Below are 10,496 nucleotides of genomic sequence, written 5' to 3'. Positions count from 1 at the left end.
AGGGAAGAAAGAGAGCCTTAACCATTAGTCTGCAGGGCACCGCTCCCTCACATTTTGACAGCAAAATGTTTGCAGCCATTTCCCTGGTTAATGCTAAGTGGTTAGTTGATATGGCTTGCTATAGTGCCATTATGTCCAGGCGCTGCATTGGTGAGGGCAAACAGCAATACTGTGGAGCCTATTGGGTGTGTTTGAAAAAAGGCTGGGTACTCAAAGTGGTTTTGCACTCCAGAAAATGAATGAAATCAAGTATGAAATAAATGGAAAGTGCTACCCACTGAGTGCTGAATGGCGCTGAAACAAATACATGGCCTTTATCCAAGGGAATGAATGAAAAGGATTTATTATGAGAATTAAGAGGAGAGTCTAGAACTCATGGAACTAATGGAAAAGGCGGTGCTTATTAAAATCGAGAAGTGTAGGTAATTAAGATAGCATGATAATTGTCCACCTAATAGACTCCCCTAATGGACGATATGGTGAAAGCACTAAAACAATCAACGTTTTTCTGAATGTTACCCATTGAACTGATCAGTTCAGGAGCTGGCATCTGTGTCTTGAGAAACCAGATGGCCTCAACGCTTTCCCTCCACTACCGTTCTGTATCTTTCAATGTCTTCTCTCAGAGCCCCAGTCCCTGCCAAAGTCTTTTGCTATATGTCTTCTGCCTGTCAATCATCATGTACTTTAAATATATCCACAGCACATATCATGGCAATGGGGCCAGTAGTTGCCAAGATTTTGGACAAACCTTGACTGACTGAGAGATAATCACTTATCTTTTGGATCCAAAGCAGCAAAACCTCACCTGCTGGCAGCAGAAAAAAGTGTTTTAGTGGCACTGAGTAATTTAGAAATTATAATTCTGGATTAATGCATGACATAAAACAGTATTATTATTATTATTATTATTATTATTATTATTATACAATGTAAAGCGTTTTAAACGTTTTAAAATTGTGTTTTAAATGCACATGGCTCAAAAGGCCGCTATGGGATAGCCCCACGCGCAATGTCAAGTGCCTCGAGTGTGGGAAAACAACAACACGCATGCTCAGAGTGCTGATTGCCACACTGCCATATGATTGGCTGTTTGCCAAATAGCCTGCTGTTGTCATTTGCTCGTAGATATGGTTGACCGATGTAGCAATATGATATTCTACAGCACAAATATGAAAGTCTGCCTTGTGAAGAAAAAAATTAAATGAAACACCTCGTTGCCCACCAGTCGCGGGATATTGTTATAAACCAAACCTCACGTAAAAATAATCAGTTTCAACGTGGAGCGGCTCTCCGGGATAAAAGAGGCTAACGTTAACTGCTAGCTAGCTAGCTTGTCAGAGAAGGCCTTTTTTTGCTTCCGGTGTGTGTTATTCGAGGGGATGGTACCTGCCTGTTACAGAACCAACAGACTTTCAGGACCTACGCATCTTTCCGAGGGGTTTACCAAACATGAAAGCAGCAGGACAACGCGGTGAAGTTGGGGAATTGAACAGGAGGCTATAACAAATTGAGGAGAGCAGGTATGTGCCCACCAGTTGGATTATCACCTGTGTTAAACTGTGTGGGGAATGTGAAACTGTGTATAATGTCAAATTGTGTCATCATTTTTTGGTTTTGTATCAGTCCAAAGTAACGTTAGTTGGTGTCCCACCATTTTCACCTTAAACCGCCACTGGGGATATCACAGACTATTGACAATGTATGCAACGGTATGTGGTACTATGCGGTTATGGACAAAAAATATATATATGCAGATATTGACAATACAGTAGCCCATGTTTTGTCTTGTATAGATGTAGAAACTCAATGTGATAATTTATAAAGCACATTAAAATTCAACACACTCATCACTACAGTTTATACCAGGGTTTGCCTTGACTCAGAACGGGGGGCGGACAGTAAGCATGATAGGTCCGCGTACAGTAAAGGCCTTATTTGATAGAAATCTATGCATTTTCCTGTTATTTCTGACAATTTGATAAACAAACATTTATTATGCTTCAGTAAATGAAACTCCAATTTAAAAAAAATGGTTAAAAAATGAATATTAATATTTAATCACTACCGTTAAAATCACTGGGAGAGTCTGGTACAGCCTGACTCTGGACGGTAAAACTGAGATTAGCACTCATATTCAAATGTATGTTCTGCTTGTTCAGCCCGTTGTTGAGGATTCTGAGAGGATTTTAATTATTTTTATTCTCAATTTTTTTTTATCATTTTGGTGCTGGTGATTTTCCTTTGGGGCTGGCTAAAACCTCTTTGTGGAGCGCCAAAAAACCCGCTATGCAGGGAAAAAAACCTGTATACATAACGTTATCACTGTAAAAGGATCTGCATTATTCCAGATCATACAGGTAATTCATAATTATCCTTGCTTCAACAATGCAGTCAACTATCATTATTTTATAAAAAGGCAGCAGTGGTTACAGTGTCTATCTTTATATTTTTAACCCTACAACATGGTCCCTCATTTAAAATAGTTCCGGATTAGACCGTAAGATTAACGTATTTATCATGTTGTGAGTTTAAACACAGCTGAGTTGATGGTTAAAGGTCAAACGATGGAGAATTGTCAACACCACACTAGATCATACATGCACTCAAGGTTGGAAGTTAACTTGTTTTGGTATATTCCAAAATCTACCAGCCACTTTTGGCTGGTGAGTAAAGCAAATCTAGCAGCCGCTTGCATATTTTACCAACTTGTAAACCCTGGATGTACTGTGAATGCACTGATGCACTTTATAACTAGGGCTATTTAAGTATGCAGAGCATTTATTGATTTGCTGTTTGTAGCTTGGTATGTTGCAGTGTGCCTGATATTTTAGCATTTAACACTGGGTAGACCGACACAGAAAATATTCAAAATATAACTTATACTGTAACGTTGCACCTTAATAATGAAACCTGAGCCAAACAATAACTTGAATCATTATCAGAGAGAAAATCACCAAAACAAAAAACTTGCGTAACCCTCTGTGTTTAAACTCTTTAACTACATACATTTCTCACCACTGTTGTCTAAGCAATATTTCTCAATTTCTCATGGATTATCATGCTATGTGTTCGAATGCTCACAATATCACACGGCCGAGTCCTGTTTCACTGTGCTGTCAATCACAGAGCACGGAGCCATTATGGCCCCATGTCATTTATCACTAGCTACAGGGGACAAGCAGGCTCATTACTCTGTGTGCTGGTGAGCCCCAGGCTCAGTACCATGCAGCGGCTTCACAGCTGCCCACAGGCTCAGTTAGAGGACCTGATGGATTCCACTCTAATAGCAATGTAGCATCAACCTTGTTTTTCAGATTAATGCTTGTTAAAATCCTGTAATCCTGTCTTGGTTTAGATGAGTGTTCAAATCACACATGCAGGTCATGTTATGCTGGCTATTTCTCTATGTTTGTGTTTATATTGTTGTTACTGGTGGTACTTGAGGAGAGGGCTCACTCTTGTGGCAGTATGAAATGACAAAATATTAATTGATTTAATGTTATTCTGTTAAAATGGTTTCTGTTGTCTGTCAGCTTTTAATTTGACCATACTGTATGGACAAAAGAACAGAGAGGAGATGGAAACAGCCAGAGACAGAAAGACCCAAATATAAAGACAATGTCTTTAAAATTAGACATAGTACTGAAGCCATTGTTACGGATTATATATTTAAAATGACCACACACGCGCACGCGCACACAGACACAGACACAGACACAGAGAGACATCAATGTCTCACATCCGTGGTGATTCCTAACCTTCATCATCAACACCACCTGTTTTTCATTTCAATAGGCTATTCATCAGTTTTGGATGTTCAAAATTTAATTTTTATACAATTGAACAGTCAATGTTTAGGTTTTTCATTTCAATAGGCTATTCATCAGTTTTTGCTGTAGATTCAAATCATTTATCATTTAGCGATTTAACACTCTTAACCATTAATCCATTTTGGCTTATTTATCTTTTTTTTTCTTTGCTTGCTTTTCACACACTCTTAGTTGCCTCAAGGTGTTCTCGTGTTCATAGCTGACTATGTGGACATTTTTAAAATATTTTAATTTTATCAAATGTATTGAGCTGCTGCATAATCTTTCCACTTATATACTCCCTTGTGATCCGAGGATCCCTGGTTGGGAATGGTTAATCTAAATTATTCAGCAACAGTCAGATTTTAACTCTGGGCTCACCTCATGCATATTTGCTCTTATTTGCCATATTAACTTTCAGAATTCATCCATTAAAGGATGGGTTTCACTTAAAATAATTATTAATCAGAGTATCAATGACTCTGAAATGTTACTGATCTGTACTCGCTGTGTAATAAAAAAGAAGAAAAGAATGAAAATACTGTCTAACAGATTAGATAGTGAGCCAGTTATTGGCAGAACTAGTTTCTTCAGCTCAACATAAAGATGCCTTTTACCTCCTTATACCAATCTTATTTAAGAAAGCCCTCCATTTTGCAGTCCATACATGTTACATTTTGCATTAATGAGTGTCATTTCTCACAGATACTGGTATATTTTCATATATTTTTAGGTCAGGTAGGGCTGGAGTGCCAGTAAAGCAATATTATTTATCTCACTGTCATCTGGACTACTGATCGTTACGGTCTGCTCATTTTCTCCAACATGCTGTAACACCATAAATCATTTTGATGACAAAAAAGGATTGGTTTGTTACTGTAATCATTGGACAGTGGTCGAAGAAAGACGAAAGTATTAGATCAGAGCTCGCCTCTCATGTTCAGTGGGCAGCTTAGGGAGAAGTATGTTGTGTAAATGCAGTATCTTTCATCAGCGATGTCAATCAATGATGAGCAATCCATAATAACATGCTGCTAGTTCTAGTCATAGCAAGCCTACTTGAAAATCCAATTGAAAGTTTTACTTATTGAAAATCCTCTTTAGTTTTATTCAAAAGAAATAACCATAAACAGCAGAAAGTGACTCATTTTTTGTTGTTGTTGTTCCTCTCTTCATTCTCTCTAAATGACCACCCTCAATGAATCACCTTTGAGACGGATAACATAACATGAGTCATACAAAATTGCATCTCAAAATTTGAAATTCCGAAGGTTTAAGAAGGCATTGCCATCCTTTGTATACAGTTTGCAAATTTAGGTTTTGAAATCTTCTTCTTCTGTTACGACTGAACACAGTGCTATCAGTACATTGCAGTGTGTGCATGAAGAGATGAAGACGCTGTCTGGTGCTGCACAGTAACCAGCGAGGCATAAAGAGGCTTATATGGATAAAGACACATCAAAACCCCAGTAGGACTGTGCAGCTCTGCCCTGCTGTCACCAGTGGTCACACAGTAATTGTTGTATCTTTTCCTATGCATGTGGGTGAGTGTCCATGGAGATCCGAAACAGATTGGTGTTGATGAAATAAAAGCACAGAACTTCACAGTGACATTTTCCCCCCGAGTCTGGCCTCATTAAAGATGGACTGACTGAGATCTAAAGTTACAAAATAATCCAGACTATATATAAATAGTCCAATAATAAACCTATTTTATTAAAGGAAGAATAATGATGCTACTACTGCTGTGAATAATAACAATAATAATTACACACTTTCAGGCATATAGCAGCAAACTACCCTTATCATGATTTTATTGTTATGTAAATCATGTTCAGGTGTATTTCAGGTAGTGTAGTGCCACCTACTGTATGCAATAGCTGTCTGAACCCACTGACCTGAACGAGAGGAAAGCAGAGATATTAAAAGCCAGATACATACAAAAAGATGTAACTCTGACTGCATTTGAATTGCTTTAGAAGTCATATTGTGAGATTTAAGATGGTCTTGGAGAAGTAGGGGAAGCCTTAAGAGTACATTGCAGACCATTGCTTTCCAAAGGCGTTTAGAAATCGATAAATTAGATGAACATGCTTGTCATTCCTGTATCACTCTGTGTTCTCTGGCTTAGCACCAAATGCATCAACGCAAGCATCAGGGTGATGGAATCTCAAGGAGATTTAGACTGCCAAGAAGAAGAAAAAATCAACAGCTGCTCAGAAAATATTTTCTGTGGCTTTAAATATAGAGCTTAGGTGTCCATCATGCAAATTCAATGCTGCTGTGAACCAAAAATAATCAATATAATTTCAATCAGATTTACACTTTGAAAACTTAAGAAAGCACTTACACATAAACACACACACCTACTACATGTGCATTTTCCTCGTCTAGGATGCAGTTTGATCAGTTTTTTTTCTTTTGGTGGCCCATCCGTTCCAATAATGGCTCACAGGCTCTCACTCCCACTGCATTTGAATGGACTTTGCTTTGAATCATCAGACACTTTGCAGACCGTGGATGAGAGATGACGGTTAGTTAGTCACTCCTTGGGCGTTGGTAGATGTTCCGATCTGAAAGTGGGTGCAGCACCGTATTTCCTCTATACCATTTTTTGTAATTATTTGTTTAAGTCAAAGGTGTCTGAATACGCCACAGAGCATGTAATATGATCACCATGAAAGGGATGTTTGCTAATTTGCATTTGTAGCCCTCTGTTACATTGCAATATGGTTTTGCATTATTCTACTGCTTGAAAGAAAGTTTTGTTTAGTTTCGTTGTAATTTGGCTTGACTGACGAGTAGATATTTTAAATAAAGTCATGTAAACTGACTGTAATTTCTTAATATATTTTCTGTGATTCATACAGGATACAGTAGTTAGTTTGACCCACTACATGATCGTTTTTAGGGAGTGACCCCAGTGACTATGACTAAGCTAATTTCTGTACTTGTGGGGTGATACCCAGATCAACCCTTACCTTAATAAATATTTTCCATTTCCCACCCATCAGTGGTTTCAGGTGTTCTGGTTTCACTAGTGAAAATGTCATTTGGTTATTCTTTGATCCAGGTGTTATGGCTTTACCAGCTTTATTGATAAAATTCCTAGGAATAGTCCTGACTTTTCCCACCTAGACGTTAGCCTCACAGATTGTTGGCTGTACATACTGTACGTGAAGGATGCCTGTGTTTTCATGGCTTTGACACACTTTGCTTTTTGAGGTCAAATGGAAATCTGTCAGTGTCTTACACAAGTTTGACATTTATTTCATGATGCATATACTTTCCTTGTATCATGGTATTACAAACTGTCTGCCTGTACAGAGAAATAGTCACTAGATGGCGCAAAAAGATACTAAAACAGCAGAAATTGTTAGATATCTGAGAAGTGTCACGCCACATATGTAGACTTAACAGGATCTGGCTTGACACAATTGTAATTGTTTGACTTGCACTTAGATTTGATCATTTAACTGACGTTAATCAGAGCAAATAATAATAGTAGGCTAAATGCCACAGCAGAATAATGTTACATTCTGACTGCAAAATTCCTTCATCTGTGGATTTGCCATAAATTGTTAGTTAAAGAAGTTTTGAAAACAGCACAAATAAAGAAGAAAAATAGTCAAGATATAAGAGTGGGGGGATGGTGGAATGAAAGCTTAATATTTCTTCAAGAGATCTCGGGAGAGAGTGAATTGTGCAGCTGTGATATCGGCCTGACACAACAGATTGTTGTTCACAATCACCCTGAGCTTGTTAGCAGTCCGGTCCAGTCCTGGTCATTGAGTCTGCTGTATCTGGCAGGATAAAGAAGTCCATACCTCAACTCGAGCATAGGAGGAAGGCAAATATTATTGATATGTTAAGAAGGAGAAATTATGTGACGATAATGATGATATGAATTCGGTAGAGAGCGAAAAGGGGAAGGCAGCGGAGAAGAAGCTACATGATGAACACTGAAATCCCAAAATCTCATCGGGAGTAAAGATTACAAAAGGTGGAAATCTGCTTGTTTATGACTAAGGTTCTAAACTAGGCAATCACTTGAGTGTCACACCACAAAAACCACAAAGATCAATCCTGCAGGGTTGTTTTGTCTTAATTGCTCTACATTTGGGAAATAAAAATTCAATTCAATGATTAGGCTATCTTTTAATATGCTTGTTTGCCACTCAGGGCAACCCAAATTCTCCAAATGACAGCTCTTACATAACACTACATTTAGTCAAAGCATCAGTAGTGTCACGCCCGCTGAGATGATAGTTGGTAACATGAAAACATCTTTGTATCTAGGTAACTCCTTGATGAGAAGTGAGAGCGTGATTGGGATTTATGATAAAGCTTTGCCACGTAACTATGTTTAGTTCTTCCTCAGTGAGGACTTTCATTGTACATCTGATAAGACTCTTTCAGGGGTCGCATCAGATGTATGGCACATGCTGGTAGCAATTTAGTGCATCTGTTGAAATCCAAACACAAAACTAGAAGAACCTGCAAAACCTTTGGGTGACTCATCTGAAAACCCACCTGGAAAAACAGGGAAACTCAGATTGAAGTGATAAGTTTCACTCCCTAATCTAATGTGTTCTGTCACTCTGAACATGAAAACGCAAAGTACTTTATGATACCAGTTGTTTCGCACTGTGTGTCAATTGGCCTTGACCAACTGCCACTTTGCTCGTTTGAAAGCCATGATGTCTCTCTCTCATGGGTGGGCCAAATTCTCTGGGCGGGCAAAGCAGAGAAAGGGGAGGTAACCTTGCTCCTCATGACCTCATAAGGAGCAAGATTCCAGATCGGCCCATCTGAGCTTTCATTTTCTCAAAAATGCAGAGCAGGATACCCAGAGCTCGGTTTAGACCTATCGCCATTTATAGCCACTGGGGGACCATAGGCAGGCTGGGGGAATGCATATTAATGTTAAAAAACCTCATAGTGAAATTTTCTTGCCATGGGACCTTTTAAAGGGATACTTCACCGATTAGCATTAAGCTTTGTATCAGTAGAAACACGGTAGTATTTTCGAATGACTGCGTTTCCCCTCCCTCAAGTCCCCCCCGAGACTGGCTTTCTCTGTATTGTGGGTCTGGAAAAAAGCCTCAGATGATGCAAAAATCGTCATTTAGCGTCATCGGAGGCATTTTTGCCCAGAGTCTGTGGACTACAGCCAGCTAGTTCTGCATGTTTTCAACCCGCCCATAGGGGGTTGGACTGTCGTCTTTACCCGAAGCGAGCCGAAACGAGTAGAGTGTCAGCCATCTTGGAGCTAAGCTACAACTCTCTCTTTTCAGCAGCAAACTTTTACAACAATTATGTGCATTCAAACTACTGCACATGTGTACCACCGGGATACATTGGTACAGATCGGAGAATATGCAGGAAACTTTATTACAGACGGAATACTCAACACACTACACGAGCTTCGCCTGCTACGGACACCAGCACCTCAGCCTGCGGTCTCGCTCGACGCCGCTAGCCGGTTAAGGGGACATCCAAAGCGGTGAAACACGGAACAAGGGCAGGAGTATGACCTAGGTGGAAAGCTAACGCTAGCCGGCCATCTGTCCCATCCATCCTGCTTGCAAGTGTCTGCTCATTACACAACAAATTGGACTTCATCCAACTTCAATGAAACTCCCATCGCGACTTCAGAGACTGCTGTGTTTTTGTTTTTGTGGAAACATGGCTGAACAACAGTGTACCAGACTCCGCTATCCAGCTACCAGGCCTGCTAGCCTTCCAAGCAGATGCTGCTCTGTCGGGTAAGACTCGTGGAGGTGGGCTGTGTTAACACGTACACGGACTGGTGCAGAAATGGGGTGCTTTTATCCAACAACTGCTAACCGCTGGTGGAGTTTGTGACTGTTAGATGCCAACCATTCTACATTACACGCAAATTCATGGCTGTGTTTATACTCTGTGTTTACAGCCCACCAAGCGCTAATGCTAGTATGCGTTAGCTGAACTTTACGTAGCCTATAATGTGTGTGCATTAAATGTAGCCTGTTTTGTATGTCGTTTTTATATAATGTTGTTTTTATATATTTTAAATGTGTAAGACGTTGTTTCGTGTATATGGTTGAAATGACAATAAAACACATTTGAGTTGATTTGACTCTCTCACTGTCTATTATGTCTGTAACCGGTAGGTGTGGCTTGGGATTGGACTCGTAGGGAAGCGTAGCAAGTACATTCTGGGAGTTGTTGTCTTTCATCCACATGAGCCAAAAATAAATTTTCTGGCTTTTCTCGGTCTAGAAGGCACCAACTTCTAAAATGTTTTCACATTTCTTCTACATAAGTTACCCAATTTAATACATATTCATCTTTCCAGCGGTGAAATATCCCTTTAATGACTTAAGTGATCCTCTGACCTCTAGCGCCACCAGAAGGTTTTCACTTGTTCAGTGAAAAACCTCAACATCTACTACATGGATTGGCAATTTTGTACAGACATTCATTGGGCGCTGACTTTCCTCTAGCGCCACCATCAGATTGACATTTTTGTTTCTGAATGAAAAGACTACTATTGGATGGATTGCAATGAAATTTGGTACGCACATGTCCCCTTAAGGATGCATTATAATCACTGTTGTGATCCTCTGACTTTTCCTCTAGCTCCATCATGATGAGACACTTTGGTAAAGCTAATAAAGTTAAAGTAATACCCCAAAATAT

Source organism: Perca flavescens, chromosome 16 (assembly GCF_004354835.1).
Source record: "Perca flavescens isolate YP-PL-M2 chromosome 16, PFLA_1.0, whole genome shotgun sequence".
Taxonomy (NCBI): domain Eukaryota; kingdom Metazoa; phylum Chordata; class Actinopteri; order Perciformes; family Percidae; genus Perca; species Perca flavescens.
This window is presented reverse-complemented; position numbering follows the sequence as displayed.